At 53.6% G+C, this 16,880-nt stretch overlaps 2 protein-coding genes across 2 annotated transcripts in view; one reads left to right on the top strand and one right to left on the bottom strand.

Moving 5' to 3' along the window:
• LOC140680256 (uncharacterized) overlaps window positions 1-16,880 on the top strand; it is a 1,118,524-nt gene that overhangs the window by 311,435 nt on the left and 790,209 nt on the right. The window lies entirely within an intron of this gene.
• Window positions 1-16,880, bottom strand: part of LOC140680875 (uncharacterized) — a 490,116-nt gene that overhangs the window by 259,493 nt on the left and 213,743 nt on the right. The window lies entirely within an intron of this gene.

The following is a 16,880-nucleotide window of genomic DNA, read 5'->3' as shown; positions in this document are numbered from 1 at the left end:
GTGTTGGCTTCTTCTCCTTGTGCTGCTGTGATGTGGGGGGGTTCCCATGGATGGGGGATGGGAGGTGAGTGGGGGGTCCTGGTGCACTGCGGGGGGCTCATAGCTCGGGGGGTCCCAGCACCTTGGGGGAGTCAGGGAAGGGGGGAAGCAGTGAATGGGGGGGGTCCCAGTAAATTGGGGGGGGGCACTGATGATAACAGGGGGTCCTGGGAGACAACGGGGGGGAAAGGACCAAACCCTAAGGGACTCCCCTAGTGCTGGTGAACCCCCTGTGTCCCCCCAGCCCTTGGGGTCCCCCACAGTCCCTGCACTGTTCCAGGGGGTCCCGCGGCTCTGGGGGGGTCAAAGCGGAGGGGATGGAACCTCCATCATGGATGGGGGCACAAAGGGGGTCCAGGCCCAGTCCTCGGCGGGGTCGGTGCATGAGAGGGGCCCGGTCCCTGTCCTGGTGCACGGGGGTGGCGCTGCCTGGGGGGTCCCGGTACTTGTGGGGTTCACAGGGTTCGAGGGGGGTCCGGTCCCTATCCCGGTGCTTGGTGAAGGGGGGGCAGTGCCCGGGGGGCTCCCACTGCTCAGTAATTGGGGGGTGTCACAATCCAGGACATCCCTCTGGCTGCCCTGGATGGCTTGAGACCCTGGCAGGGGCCTCGGAGACCTTGGCATGGTGTCAAGAACACCGGTGGCTTTGGTTTTAGCCCCTGGAGAAAATTGCCAACTTTGTATGAGGAATTACAAGGCACAAGGGTTTGAGTAGCGTGGTAGGTGAATTAACACAGGGTGGAAAAGTAGAATTTTAACATTTTAAAATACGGGGTTCAATGGGACAAGGTGGAGGGATCTGGGTGTGTCCTAACCTTCTTCTCCTTCTTTTTGCCCTCCATGTCTTGCTGTGATGGTGACACTTTTCTGTTGGTTGAAGGTAGAGATACACTGTCCAACATAAATGATAGATACTGGCACGTTATTGTAAACACAGTACAGGTAGTTTTTAGTGTAGAAGGCAAAGAGCGCCCTGAGGGCAGGGAGACTGCCACAGACCGACCTGCTAGACAGAGCTCAGCAGAGCGGACAAAGCTGTTAGAGAAAAGGGAAAATAAACGGCCCTGAGAAGCAAAGCTCCGCATCTCGACTCCTTCTCTGCCCGCGCGGGCTGGGAGAAAAGGACTTTTCACAATCTCGGGGTCATCTCGACCTCCAGAAAACCGAGAGGGGGTCTCCACTCGTCCCAGTGCCCGGTGAGGGGGGGTCAGTGCTCGAGGGGGGTTCAGGGGCACTGAAGGGGGTGCGGGTGCGGTTTTTGGGGGGTCCCGGCACCCCCCGGGGCAGGGTCAGTGCTCAGCAGCGGGGGCTGCCTGGGGACCCCCCCCGGCCCCCAAATCACAGCTAGGTCTCCTGCAAGGCACTGAGGGGAGGCTCGTTCACCCCCCCGCCCCCACCGGCGTCGCCACACGCCATCCCAAAGTGTCCCCAAGTGCTCCCAAAGTGCCCTCAGAATGTCCCCGAGTCTCTGCAGAGGTGACACCGGCCTGATGATGGCCCAGTGGTGATGTTGCTCTGTGCACAGAATCCTCATGATGTCCTCCATGGCTCTTTTGCACCGCTCAGCCACTGCACAGCCACCGTGGCCAGGAGAGGGACAGAAGAAGAGGGTGTTGATGTCCCCAAGTGTCCCCAGCAGGTGATGCGTGGCCAGCCGGGCACTGGCCTCCCACAGCTGCTCAGCCTCGGCCGCTGTGGCCACCAAGGCCACACGGAAATCGGGACACCTCCGTTGTCCCCTCCAGGGCAGCCTTGATGTCCCTGAACCGGCACTGCAGCTCCCGGGGGAACACGGTGGCATTGTCACACGCGGCCACCAAGTCCCCCAGCAGCCCCAGGTACAGCTCCAGCCGCTGTCCCCTCCCGGTGGCCGCATCCCTGCAGGCGTCGCAGAGCTCGGTGGCCGCCTTGGCCAGCCGGGCCCAGCTGTCCATGAGCCTGTCCAGCACACGCCTGGCGCTGGCCAGGGCTCTCACACAGGCCCAGGTGGTCCCTGGGGTGTCCCCGAGGTTGGCCAGGGTCCAGCCCAGGGAGGGGACAGGGCGGTGGCCCAGGGAGGGGACACAGAAGTGGCGCAGGGCGTCCTGGAGGTGAAAGATCAAGGTCCCCACAGCCACCCGCAGGAACTCTGGGGACACAGCCAGCAGCACGTCCCTCTGCGGCCTGGCCACGGTGGCCATCAGTTCTCTCAGGGTGGCCACCAGCTCGCCCAGTGTGGCCACCATGGCCACCATCTCCAGCAGCTGGTGGGGGGACAGCTCGGGAGGGGACAGGAGAGATGTCAGGGGCTTGGTGGCACTTGTGGCCTCCTACAGTGGCCCCTGTGCCCTCCTGTGGTCCCATTTGTCCCCTCCCTGGAGGGCTCTGCTGTCCCCTCTGTCCCTTTTGTCACCCCCTCATCCCCCACATTCCCCCCCTGTCCCCTCCTGCCACCCTCGGTCCCCTCCAGCCCCCTGCCACCCTTTGTCCCCTCTGCCCCGCCCCGTGTCCCCCCTGTCCCCTCCCACCGCCCCGCCGGGATTGTCGCATATCACGGGTGCTGTAGTGCTCTCTTTTCCCCACTTTGTCCCAGCTAGCTCCGTGGGGGGAGGGGAGCGCGGGCAGTCTCCGTCTTTTCCGGCGAGCCCTCGCGGGCGTCGGCCGGGGCTACGTGGGTCTGAGAGCAAGAGGCGAGTCCTGCGGCGAATAAAAGTAGAGAGACTTTTCTCTCGCAGGCAGAATTCCGGTTTATTGCGGTTTGGCTGGGAAAGGAAAAACCCAGAAGACTGCGGTGCGCCACGCTGGAGTTTGTTTGTGCCGCCTTGCCGGTCGGGGGCAGGGCGGCGCGCTCCGGAGCTGGCCGCGAGCCAGGGGAGGCGGCACACGGGGCCGCGGCACGATGGCAGACACACACGGGTGCCGCGGCGGGAGAAGCGGCGGAGCAGAGCAGCCGCGGTGGGGTCGTCCGGAGCGGCAGTGGCGGCGGCGGCAGTGGCAGCAGCAGCACGCAGGGGCCAGCGGAGAGAAAAGCCGCGGCAGGGGAGCGGGGCGGCAGCAGCACGCAGTGGCCGGGCGAGAGAAAAGCCCGGGGCATCCCCAGCCCGCAGGTTAAGTACCGAACAGGGGAAACCCGGGGCAGCCAATGGGGTAACGCCACGGGGGGTCTGAGGGCAGTGTGGTGCAGGGGTACATCCAATGGGGAATGGACAGGTGGAGCGTCCCAGGGCGTCTGCCGACCCCGCTGCGTGACTGACAGATGGCCTGAGATGCAAACACAATGACTCTGCACTTTCCCGGGAAGGCAAACCGCGGGGACAGATGGGAAAACCCGGGGGGGTCGCTACAGAGTGCAGGGGGGGTACATGGAACGAAATTATACATAATAAAACATATAATAACACAATTCCACATCTCCCTCTTCTGTTTTTCAAAAGAAAAGAACGGAAAATAACTTAAATGGGAGATTTTACAGTCCTGTTCCTCATCGTTGAACCCGATGTCTTCTGGGTGTTCTGCTTGGTGCTTTTCTGGCTGTTTACGTCGAACGGTGTCAGTTTTGATGGGGCGGCGAAGACGGCGTGGCCGATGTGCACGGTGGAATTGATGGCCTTAACATTACCAAAACTTATAATAAGAACAATGAGTGTTCTGAAATGGATTGGATTTGACCTGTGAGGCTTCATCCTTCAAAGCGACCTTAGCCAGTCACTTGCGAGAGGGATGAAGCTTGCATCTGGAAAACAACTGGAACATTAATTAGCATTCCAGGGAGGGGAGGTTTAAATCAAAAGGGAAGAGTGAGTCCAGGGAACTGAATGGTGAAAGGGAAGGCTCTGAAAGAGAAGGTGCTGAGTCAAAAAGGAAGGGGGGAGACTTTCTCCGTCTGCGGAGGGCTGCATGCTTCACCTGAGGATCTTTATTCTTATTAGTCTGGTGTTTGGGGACATATGGCCGGACAAATTTGGACGGGACCCATCTCAAGCCTGAGGGCGTGGACACGCAAGCGTATCCCCGTCCCCAGGTGACTAACTCGTGGGGCCCTTCCAGCTGCAGAGTCTCCGGATTTTTGATGAGCACTGGCGGTTTTTCCCTAACCTTGCTCTGCTCGTGGTTGCCAAAGTGCCTGGTGATTGGTGGATTGAGGTTTTCAAAAGAACAATTTAGGAAATTCAGTGTAAAGGGGGCACGCGCGAGCCGAACTTGGGAGGACTCAACTTTCATAGTTGGTGTTTGTTGTTTCAGCATACGTTTGAGACTCTGATGAGTCCGCTCCACCACGGCTTGACCTGTTGGGGAATATGCGATGCCAGTTTTGTGTTCTATTCCCCATTGTTGCAGGAAGCTGGCAAATCCCTTGGCTGTGTACCCGGGGGCATTATCTGTTTTTATCAATTTAGGGACGCCCTGCATAGCGAAGGCCTGTATCAGATGCTTTTCAATGTCTTTGGCTTTCTCCCCTGCGTGGGCAGAAGCAAAGACTGCCCCAGAGAAAGTGTCTACAGAGACATGGACGTACTTCATCCTCCCAAAGGAATGGATGTGAGTAACATCCATCTGCCATACCTCGCAGGACTTCAGACCCCTAGGGTTTGCCCCTGAGCTCACCGATGGTAGGGGGAGCGACTTACAGGACGGGCAGGTGGCCACAATGGCTCTGGCTTGGTCACGGGTGAGGTGGAATTGCCGGACCAGCCCAGGTGCATTCTGGTGGTAAAACTGGTGGCTGATCTTAGCTTGCTGGAACTTATCTGGGAGCGGAGCTACCTGAGCCGGGGCGGCAGCGAGAGAATCGGCACGCTGATTGCCCTCGGCCAAAAACCCTGGCAAGTTGGTATGTGACCTGATATGCATCACGTAAAAGGGTTGCTCTCGGTGGGAGACTAGCTGAATCAGTTTCGAGAGCAATTTGTGCAGGGCTTCGTTGGACACACCCTGCAGGACAGCATCCTGCGCTCTAGACACTACGCCAGCTACATATGCCGAATCAGTTACCAAATTAAAAGGTTCAGAGAATCGCTCAAAGGCCTTGACGACGGCAGCCAACTCAGCTATTTGAGGGGAGCCTTCCACCTCCACAACGTTTGCCTCCCACTGTTGCGTCTGGGGGTCTTTCCAAGTTATTACAGACTTGTGGGAACTCCCGGACGCGTCTGTAAAAACTGTAAAGGCCTTGAGTGGCTTTTTGCTCTGAATTTGTTTGATGGACAATGCGAATTGAATTTCTGATTTGAAAATTTTGTGGGCTGGTCTCAAAACTGAAATTTTGCCTGTGTAGCTGTCTAGAGAGAACTGCAGGGATTCATTTTCCTGTAACAGGTGTTCTAGCATGGCCTTGGTGAATTGGCCTGATTCCAATTTGATGGGAATGTGAATGCATTCAAAGTCACATCCAGCTAGCTCTCGGATCCGCGCTCTTGCTTTGTGGATCAGTTCCGCTACTAACTCCTGTGGCCTTGTCATTCTCTTGGACCGATGGTGACTTAGGAAGACCCATTCTATGATGGAGAGTGGGTCCCTTCGGTCTTGGTCCTTGCCCTTCCTTGGGGTGTCTGTCCATTGAAATATCACACCATGGAGGTGCGGCAGCCTGCCCAATATGATGAATTTAAAGGGCAGGTCCGGATCGTACCGGTGGGCCTGTCTGGCAGACATTGTCTCCTGGACCCTAATCAAAGCTGCCTGGGCCTCTGGGTTGAGTTCCCTGGGAGAACTCGGCTCCTCCCCGCCTTTCAATAAATCGAAAAGAGGGGCTAGGTCTCTGTTTGTAATGCCTAGCCATGGCCTCACCCAGTTCAAAGAACCGCAAAGCTGCTGGACGTCTGCTAGGGTCCGAATTTTGTTTTTGATGGCCAATTTTTGCGGAGTAATAGTCCGCTTGGTAATTTCCAAGCCCAGGTACTTCCAGGGTGGCATCTTTTGAATCTTATCTTCTCGCAGCTCGAACCCTGCAGCAACCAACGCATTGGTTGTCAGGTTAAGCGCGTGTGTAAGGAGATCGTCATTGGGAGCACAAATCAGGATATCATCCATATAATGTTGGATGATCACGCCCTCGGTGGCTGTACGGACTGGGGTCAGCAATGAAGCTACGTACCGCTGGCAGATGGTGGGTGAGCATTTGAGGCCCTGTGGCAACACTCGCCAATGGTACCGCTCCACTGGGGCTTCTCGGTTGACGGACGGAACTGAGAAGGCAAAACGTGGTGTGTCTTCAGGGTGGAGTGGGATATGAAAGAAGCAATTTTTGATGTCAATTACAGCCAATTCCCAATCTTTGGGTAACATTGTGGGGGACGGCATCCCTGGTTGGAGGGGACCCATATTTTCAATCATATTGTTGATGGCACGGAGGTCGTGGAGCAGCCGCCATTTGTCTTTGCCTGGTTTTTTCAGGACAAAGACGGGAGAATTCCAAGGAGATGTTGTTTCTTGGATATGTCCCTTGGCAAGTTGCTCTGCCACGAGCTTTTGGAGCGCTTTTAATCTTTGTTTATTGAGCGGCCACTGCTCTACCCAGATCGGAACATCAGAAAGCCAATTCAACTTTTGGGTAGGACGCTCCTCAGTGACCGCTGCCCGAAAAACCTGGGGGGTAGGAATGGTCCATGTGACCCCCCACTGGGCCATCTGGTCCCTTCCCCACAGGGTCTCTGTGTAATCTAGAACAAACGGACGCAGGTAAGCTGTTTGTCTGTTTGGCCCCTCAAATTTGATGATGTTTTTAGATTGTTTTGCCAATTGTGCCCCTCCAACACCTTGAATGTGTCCAGCCACATCCTGTAACTCCCAACGCGATGGCCAATCCCGTGAGGGAATGACTGTGACGTCTGCCCCTGTGTCCAAGAGGCCGTTAAGCCACTTGTGCTCACCGCCATTCCACATGTAACACGCAATTTTGGGTCTATCCTTCCCAATTACCTGGGCCTGACACACCTCGTAGATCTTCTCTGCGGTTTTCATCCATAGGTCTTCTGGGTAGACGGGAGCCCCAGATACAGGTATGGCTTGGGCGATGATTTGCCCTTTGGGAAGGTAGACTGGCGGGTGAGCACAGTGCAGCCACAGCACCAGATGTTTAGGGTTTGCAGATGTTAGATTGGGTGCGATAGTGATGTCGAGTGGCGTGTATTTTGTGTCCCCAAGGACAATGTACTTACTGTGGAGTTTCCTCCAGGACCCTGGGTCCTGTGTGTCGACCGTGATAAAGTGCCAATTGCTGTCCCTGAGCAGTAGGGGTTCGGTTAGGGCCAACCTGTATGGAGAGAAGTTGGACTGGGTGTTAAGGATGGGCCTGGGATGGTCGGGGTCCCAACCAAGCCATGCCTGTGAGATGAAATTCCCGACTTCCCCCACGCAGGCTGGTTCACCAGCTCTTGTTCCCCTATTGTGCAATTCGGTAATGTCATGTGTGGTATTAGAGTTATTGTCCTCAGGTGGGTATGCTAATGTGTTGTCCCTCCTGCCCCCTGATGTTATGTTTCCCACCAAATTTGTGTCCTCACGCAGGGAGGGACTGCGCTGGGAAATTAGTTTTTTGATTGTCCCCCTGGGTTGAAGGCACCTTGCCCTTGCTGTTGGTTTTTAAAACGTAAGAAGTCCTCTTTGAGGGGGCAATGGGATGCCCAGTGTCCTTTCTTATTGCAGAGGTTGCAGGGCTTTCCTGGGTGGTAACCTTTGGGTGGTGGCCCAGTGAAGCGGCGTGCAGGAGCTGGGGCCGCGGATGGCGTATGGGCTTCGGCGAAGGAGACTCTCCGTGATGGCGTTTGGGGTGTCCCCTGAGGGTCCTTTGATGGCAGGGTGACCCTTTGAGCACACACGTCCAGCATGTCTTGGAGTGTTGGCTCTGGGTCGAGGGGCAGGCTCAGCATTGCCTGTCTGCAGGCCTCATTGGCGTTCTGCAGGGCGATTTGCTTCACCATGCCCTGCCTCAATTCCTCCTCTGGCACCTGTGCTTCAGCTGCCCTGTACAACCTGTCTATGAAACTAACGAAAGATTCCTGTGTCTCCTGCTTAATAGAAAAACAGTTAACAACAGGACCACTGGGTCTTAACTTAAAAAATGCTTTTTCTGCCGCCTTGGCAGTTGCTGCCAGTGCCCCTCTTGGAATCTTTTCAGCCTGTGTTGTTGCCACGTCCCAATCCCCCATCCCGCACAGGTGATCAATGGTTAGCATGCCTCCATCGGTGTCAGAGGAGGTCTCGGCTTTTGCCCAAAGTTGGGGTAATGCATCTCGTACCTCCCGCCTCCATGCAGATTCCCATACCAAAAACTCAGCTTGAGTAAGCAAGCACAAAAACAGAGAGCGCATGTCAGCAGGGACGTACTCGTTGGAGGAAAGTGTGACTTTTAACAGCCCCCTAAAGTATTCACTTTCCCGGCCAAACTCCTTTTGGGCTTTGCAAACATCCCTAATCACAGCCTGTGGGATAGGGGCCCACTGTGCCAGGGGTCTGCCCCTCTGCCGCGGCGTGTAGGTGACCGGTGCAGCAGAAAAGGCAAGCGGGGGTTGCGGCAGGTCGCGGCTTCCCCCCTCCCCCCCCCTTCCTCCCTCTCTCCCCCCCCTCGGGAATCGAGGTGTAGGAATCAGAGGGCAGGTCGCGGGAACCGAGGGAGGAGGCAGGACCAGGGCTAGGGGGTGTGGCTGGTATTACCTCACCCCTAGGGGCGGGGTCGGAGGGAGGACTGCTGAATGATTCATTAGGGGAGGTGCCAGAAGGGGGTGGAGGGGAGGGGTGGGTGGAGAAGTCTCGGGAGTGGGAGGGGTTGGCTGTAGGGCCTTGGGAGACAAAGCACGGAGGGAGGGGGATGGGCATGCCATGTGGTCCCTTCCATCTTGTGCCCTGGGGCAGGGAAGGGGATTATTTTGGGTAAGGTCAGGGAAAGGTTGTGGAGAGGGATCTGGGGTTTTAAAACTCACGACTTTACTACTATGGGGCAGGACTGTACAAGGAGAGCAACTTTGGGGAGGATAAGGGTGCAGGGCGATGCCAGCATTCTCCTGTGATGGAACCTGGGGGTTGACAGAGAGGCCAGAATCTGCCTGCGGCTGGTTTTGCCGGGATGCCTGTCTGAGAATCCCCGGGCTAGGGAGAGAGGGATAGGAGAGGGAGTTTGGGGGATTTGGGTTGCTTGGGGGGCAGCATTCGCCCTGGGGTGGCTCTGGCTTCCCTTCGCAGTTATTTTTGAAAATATTTCTCAATTGGATTGCCAGATGGATGAAAATTGAGAGGGACTGGTCGTCCTTTTGAGCAATTTCTTTTTCAACTCGGTCCCAGAATTGAATTTGGTACAAATTTGCCTGCGAGATGTCCTGGAAGGACTGCAGAAGCCACTGGGCAAAACGCTTAACGTCTGACTTTTTACATCTCTTTCCTCCCCCAACTAAAATTCCTAGGATTTGAACGTAAATTCTCTTGTGCGACACAGACAATTTTGCACCCATTATGTCGATGTTAAAGTGTGTCGCAAACCTCGTGGCTGGTAAAATAACAAAAGAAAAAAAAATACCTCTATCGGAAAGCTAGGTAGCCTGCCCTTACACACTCCCTGCAGCGGGAGACAAAATGTGGGCTCTTATCGCCCCCTTGTGGGAGAAAGAGAAACTCACCCCAAAAGGAGCAAGGCGTACCCAGCCCAGGGGACCCCGGTAACTCACCACGGGTCCAGCGACGTCCGAAGGCGAAACGAAAAGTCCAGCTGCGAAGTTTTCACTGTGGGGGGACCGAACTTCAGCGGTGCAAGCCAAAGCTGCCGGTCCCACCCCTCTGGAAGCCCTGGCTCCTTAGAATGGAACCACAGCTTGCGAGGATGTTGTAACGTCCACGAGGTAAATCCATCAGCCTCTTGGGGCTCAGCGGTCCCCAGTCCGTGGCCTGGAGCTCCCAAGCCCCACATTGGGCGCCACAACTGCCGTAGTGCTCTCTTTTCCCCCCCTTTGTCCCAGCTAGCTCCGTGGGGGAAGGGGAGCGTGGGCAGTCTCCGTCTTTTCCGGCGAGCCCTCGTGGGTGTCGGCCGGGGCTATGTGGGTCTGAGAGCAGAGGCGTGTTTTGCGGCGAATAAAAGGAGAGAGACTTTTCTCTCGCAGGCAGAATTCCGGTTTATTGCAGTTTGGCTGGGAAAGCAAAAACCGAAAAGACTGCAGTGTGCCGCACTGGAGTTTGTTTGTGCCGCCTTGCCGGTCAGGGGCGGGGCGGCGTGCTCCGGAGGTGGCCGCGAGCCAGGGGAGGCGGCGCGCGGGGCTGCGGCGCGGTGGCCGACTCACGCGGGTACCGTGGCGGGAGCGGCGGCAGCGGTCGCGGAGCGAAGCAGCCGCAGCAGGGTCGTCTGGAGCGGCGGCAGCGGCAGCAGCAGCACGCGGGGGCCGGCAGAGAGAAAAGCCGCGGCGGGGGAGCGGGGCGGCAGCAGCACGCAGTGGCCGGGCGAGAGAAAAGCCCGGGGCGTCCCCAGCCCGCAGGTTAAGTACCGAACAGGGGAAACCCGGGGCAGCCAATGGGGTAACGCCACGGGGAATCTGAGGGCAGTGGGGTGCAGGGGCACATCCAATGGGGGATGGACAGGTGGAGGGTCCCAGGGCGTCTGCCAACCCCACCCGTGACTGACAGATGGTCTGAGAGATGTAAACACAGTGACTTGGCACTTTCCCGGGTAGGCAAACTGCGGGGGGAGATGGGAAAACCCGGGGGGTCGCTACAGAGCGTGGGGGGGGGGTACATGGAATGAACTTATACATAGTAAGACATATAATAACACAATTCCACACCCAGGTGTCACTCGGGTGTAACTCAGGTGTGCCCAGGTGTCACTCAGGTGTCGCTCAGGTGTCACTCAGGTGTCGCTCAGGTGTCACTCAGGTGTGCCCAGGTGTCACTCAGGTGTCACTCAGGTGTGCCAGCTGTCCCCGCACAGGTGCCCCGGTGCCTGACCAAGCCGTCCCTCCACATGAAGGTGCACTCGCAGGTGCTGCAGGTGCAGGGCCGCATCCCGGTGTGGGTTTCCATGTGCTCCTCAGGTGCTGTTTGATCCCAAAGCGCTTGCGGCGCTGTGCGTAGGTGAAGGCCGCAGGCCCAGGTGCAGGTTCAGGCGCCGCTCGCGCGCTGCGGTGCAAGAACGCCTTCCCGCAGCGGCACACCAACACCTCGGCCTGGCCGCACCAGCTCACCTGGGTGGCAGGTGAGGGCTGCGAGGGGCCGGGACCCACCCCCGCCGGGATTCGGGCAGGTCTGGGCGAAATTCCCGAATTTTTGTGCGCAATTCCGGTGGGTATGGTCGAAATTTTTGTTTGTAAACTAGGATTTTCTTTCTCCTGCAATCTGTGGTTTTGCAATCTTTCCCTGGCTGCAGCTTGTGGTCTTTTAAACCTTTAAGAACCTTTTTGTACAAGCACAACTTGTTAATGTATATTTTACATAATCACAAATAATTCCATAACATATAACAATAGGGCTGCAGAGATCCCTTGTCGGAACTCAAAATGTCCTTCAGACATTTTCAGAGGTTCCAGGCCTTGGTCAGAAGCATTTTAGACCCTGACAAGCAGCTGAAAACAGCTGTGATCTTGAGTTTGAACCATGGAATGAATTACCAACTTTGAAGATGGAATAAGCAGTCACAGAAAGTTAGATGGTATAGTAAAAGTAGTCACAAATTAGAGGGTAAAATTTTTTAGTATTGTACAGGGAGGTTTTAACACCTGTACAGGGGGGGTTTTACTTTGTACAGGGGGGTCAGGAGTTCTAAGATGGAGGAAAGTGGGCCTGATCCTGTTCTTCCTCCTTCTTCTTCCTTACCTCCATGTTCTTGGTGATGTTGGCATTTTTCTGTTGGTTTAGGCTGGGGACACACTGTTCGGCGTGGATGATAGATATTGGCACATTGTTGTAGATATAGTACACGTGGTTTCTGGTATATGGTGTTTGTACCATCCCACTGAGGGGCAGAGCCCCGCACACTGCCCTGCAGGACAGACCTGCGGCAGGGCAGCAGAACTTGTTATAGATAAGCAAAAATAAACAACCTTGAAAACAGCACAGACGAACTATGGCTTCTTCTTTGGCAACGGGGCAGAAAGACAGAGACTTTCTACAATCTTGGAATCACCAATACCCACAGATTCCGACAAATGGTGTCCCTGCGCGGGCTTCAGCAAGAAGAACAAGAAGAAACACCAAACAACCTCCAACCTTCATCAGCAGAGAAAAACAAAAAAATAAAGAAAGGAAGAAGAACAGAACACAAAGGCTCTCGGCAAATTCCAAGAAGAGAGGGAGCGGAAAGCTCAAGATAAGAACCTGACCTTCACCAAGACAGCTTGTCTGGAGGACAGCCAGGAGGAGGAAAACCAGAAGCGCGCCTGGGATTTCTCGCCTGTGACCTGCGGACTGACTTCGTGCTGACTCAGCTTTTGGCAGAGAATGGTTGAAATTAAGAACATGGGGAAGGGATGCTCCCAAGGACAGACAAAAATTTTTTTTCAGCCCTACAGGGCAAGACTTCTACCCATCTGGTAGAGACAGCCTCAAATGAGATGAAAACTTTTGCCTTCAGCAAGGACAATAACAGTCACTTTCACAACGTGGCATTTTAGACTAAACAGCTAAGGCTCCTATGGGAGCACAAGGAGGAAGATGGCCCAGCCAGCAGCTTGGGGCAATTTTCCTCACCAGGGGAAACAGGATTGCCTCCCGAAGAAGATCGGGGGGAAAGGTGTCTCATCATGTCCTGTGTCTCCGGGTTCACACTGTTCCTCAAGACTCTCTCAAATCTCAATTTCTAAGCTCCTCAGCTGCAGAAAATCCCCAGACAGTGAGACAAGCCAGGCACAGACGCAGCCCTCGGTGGAGGAAGGGACTGGCCATTGCCCGAGTCCGAACCCACGGTGGGGGGGCAGCGGCGCCGGCGGCTCCTGCGGGGAGGGTGCAGGCGTGAGTGCAGAGCGGAGGGAAAAGTGAGAGAGAGGAGAGAACTCTCGCAGCTGTGCAGGTGGGGAGTTCAAAACAGCCCGCGGTGCAGGCGAGGGGGGGGGGCAGTGGGAACCACGCGGACGCAGGAGGCAGCGGGAGCGCGGGTGTGGCGGTCAGGCGCCCGGAGCGCCCGGTGATGCGTTCCATGATGAGAATTCGTGAGAGTGCGAAAGCACCGTCCGGCAGGTGCCGGGGAATAGCTCCCAGTTCGCAGCAGCGGCGCTGGCCAGGCCGGCGGCTGGACGGAGAGCTGGACTCTCCTGTCACCGCGGCGATGGCAGCGCGCATGCGCAAGACGGTAGAGCAAAACCCGGTGTGAGAACCCCGGGATTGATTTGGGGCTCTCGTGTGGTGGTAAAGTCTCTCCTCCAACCCGTGCTTCCAAAGAAAAACTCCACAGCCTCTTGTTGTCCGGTCTCAAGGTAGTTTATTGCTAGCTATCTAAAAGATTGTCCTCGCCCGCTGCGGCTGCTTTGGTCTGCGGCCCAGGCAGAGGTACACACTCTCCTGACACCCTCACTGTCCGGTGTCTTCGTCGTCTCTCTCCCCGCCCAAAGCTGCTACTATCTTTTATATGATATATTACGTACTATGTGTTTATAGATTTTCCCCAATACCTACTATCTATGTTACAATGTGCTTTTCTACTCTAAACCAATCTGTGAATGCCAACATCACCAAGAACATGGAGGTAAGGAAGAAGAAGGAGGAAGAATAAGATAAGGACCACTTTCCTCCATCTTAGAACTCCTGACCCCCTGTACAAAGTGAAAACCCCCCTGTACAGGTACTAAAACCCCCCTGTACAACACTAAAAAATTTTACCCTCTAATTTGTGACTACTTTTACTATACCATCTAACATTCTGTGACTGCTTGTTCCACCCTCAAAGTTGGTAATTCATTCCATGGTTCAAACTTAAAATCACAGCTGTTTTCAGCTGCTTGCCAGGGTCTAAAATGCTTCTGACCAAGGCCTGGAACCTCTAAAAATGTCTGAGGGACATTTTGGGTTCCGACATCTCCCCTCTCTGTTTGAACCAGAAACACCTGCTTTACCATGCTGTTCAAGGTCTTTCGAATACACACGAAAATGCATGGTAGAACAAGCAGAAGAACTACAAGCCCTATAGGAATATAAAATGCTATTTTCGAAAGTTCTTTCCACAATGGTTAGATATCAAAAAGATTAAACAAACTATCCCACCAGGACCCTGTAACTCTGTTCAATTTGCTAATACTATTCTGGATTTGTTTTATATTTTCATGAATAGATTTTGAATGATCGGACAAGTTCATGCAGCACATCCCCTCAAATTCCTCACATCCGTGCCCATGTGTCAGCAACAAATAATCAATTGCCGCCCTGTTTTGAAGCACTGCTTGCCTTGCACCGCTGATATCTGTTAACATGTCACTCAGTGCAAACGAAATGGCACGACTGTGTTTCCTCAACCAACACGCTATATGATCCAATTGTGTCAAGGCCACCCCTGATGCTGTTTGGGGTGAGAAAATTGCTATTGCAATTCTCTGAGCCTTGTTCCAGGTAGAAACATCATCATCACAATTTGGACTATATCGTTCAAGGGATCTTTTTTCCCTGTGTGTCTGCTTTTGCAAAGTTTTCAAATCAGGTGTTAACAATGAGAGTTCCCCGATGCTGCATGGACCGCCCTTGATTTTTGCAGGGATAGCAGGCCAAATTCTGTCCCCGCAAATGAAAAACATTCCCTTCGGTAAAGTGGCTGGGTGTTGAAGGGATGGTTTGCTTGTTATTTTTGTGTGATTGCACCAAGATGATGCATTTTTATAAAAAGGCTGATTGGGAGTGACATCTATTGTATGATTATCTGTCTTTGCCACTCCTGATGAACTAAATTCAATGCACCATTTCATTTTTGTTGATCCAAAAATGTCCAATTCTGGAGGTTCCAAGTGAGCCACAGGAAGGTACTGTGTCCAAACTTGCCATCCTTCCACAGGATCTGAAAAAGTTTTCAGAATCTCTGGAGGGATGCTTTTTGGAATTGGCCATTCCTTCACTGGCACACTTACTAAACATGTTGAAAATGGTTTTCCTGGCTTTGAATGAGTCAGACAAATGCTGTCTAGACCCGCTGCCTTTGCCAAAGTTTCCCACACATTTTCCTTTGGTTGTTTCACGGGAAAGTCTGTCCAATTGCCCAAGGCAATAGGCAAGAGAATGAAGCACATGAACACTATCTGCCTGGATCCCATGTCCATGCCCCCACCCTCTGTGAGAGACCCTGCAATGCAGCAACACCCAAACAACACTTGATTTCCCAGGAAAAGAAAACCCCCCAAGTCTCTGGGTGATCAGTCGTTGTCTGATGTGACGTCTGCGTCGTCGTCTTCTGCCTTCGTCTGCGTGCTTCCCTCTCTGTTCCTCGGGTCCACGTCCACTGGCGTCTGCACCCGATAAGGTTTCACGTGCCTCGCCGACACCCACTTCGGTCCTCGCTCTGTGGAAACACAAGCGAAACCCTTGCCCCAAGTTATTAATGTAAATGGACCTTCAATTTGTCCCGATTCTGGATTTCTGATCAAAACTAAAGGATTTTCCCTTAGCTTTGCTTGTGTGCTGTTTGTGAAGTGCCTAACAATTGGTGGAGTGGGTTCTGAGAAAGAACCATTTAAAAAATTCAATACATACAGAGCTTTGTTCAACCGCATGTGTGGTGTTGCGCCTGCTTCCCCTCTTTTCTGTTTATCCAAGAGGGATTTCAGGGTGTGATGTGTTCTTTCAATGATTGCTTGACCTGAGGGAGAATAAGGAATACCAAAAATGTGTTTGACTCCCCATTTTTTCAGAAATTTGTCAAGCACCTTACCTGTGTAAGTTGGACCATTATCTGTTTTTATTTCTTGTGGCACCCCGAGTGATGCAAATGCTTGCAAAAAATGTCTGCAGGCATGTTCTGCAGTTTCCCCTGTATGTAGTGATGCGAAAATTGCTCCTGAAAATGTGTCAACTGAAACATGGATATTTTTGAGCTTCCCAAAAGATGGGTATTTTGTGACATCAGCTTGCCACAGCTGAAGACTCTGCAATCCCCTTGGATTGACAGCTCCTGTGGATGCAGGAGGCTGCACAAGCTGACAATCTGGGCAAGCACTGATGATTTCCCTCGCCTGACTTTTAGAAAGGCGGAAGGACTCCATCAGCGCCTGTGCATTTTGATGGAAAAATGCATGGCTCAATTTTGCCTGCTCAAAAATATCTGGCAATGTCTGTGATATGGTCATTGTGAGCCTATCTGCGTGAGCATTCCCTTCTGCTAGGAACCCTGGGAGTGAGGAATGTGCCCTGATGTGTGCAACAAAATATTTGTGCTCTCTATTTTCTAGAATTGTCCTCATGCATAACAAATATGAATATAAAATTTCATTGTCAGTGTGTTTCAAAAGTGATCCCTCTAATCGTTTGACCACATTTGCAACATATGCTGAATCTGTGATCAGATTGAGAGGTTCCTGAAACAATTGAAAAACCCTGACCACTGCTGCCAATTCCACAATTTGTGGTGAACCCTGTACTATTTTTATGTCTGATTCCCATTCCCCTGTTTTTGGATTTTGCCATGTGACCACTGATTTGTGAGTTTTCCCTGAACCATCAGTGAATATTGTCATCCCTTCCACTGATTCCTGGCTTATTTTTGGCTTTTCCCTGAAACTCACTTTTGCATTTAACATCCTGTGCGCCGGAAAATTAACTGTACAAATCCCTGGATACCCTAACAAAGCAATTGCAAGATCCTGTGATTTCTGTATCGCCCACTCAAAATATACTTTCTTTAAAGGTACATGAATGACTGAGAAATCCCTGCCTGACATCACCAGCAATCTGGTTCTCGCCTTAATAATAATTTGTGCTAT

The sequence above is a fragment of the Taeniopygia guttata genome, chromosome 30 (genome assembly GCF_048771995.1).
Source record: "Taeniopygia guttata chromosome 30, bTaeGut7.mat, whole genome shotgun sequence".
Taxonomy (NCBI): Eukaryota; Metazoa; Chordata; class Aves; order Passeriformes; family Estrildidae; genus Taeniopygia; species Taeniopygia guttata.
The sequence above is the reverse complement of the archived record's forward strand: the minus strand, read 5'-3'. Positions and strand labels throughout refer to the sequence as shown.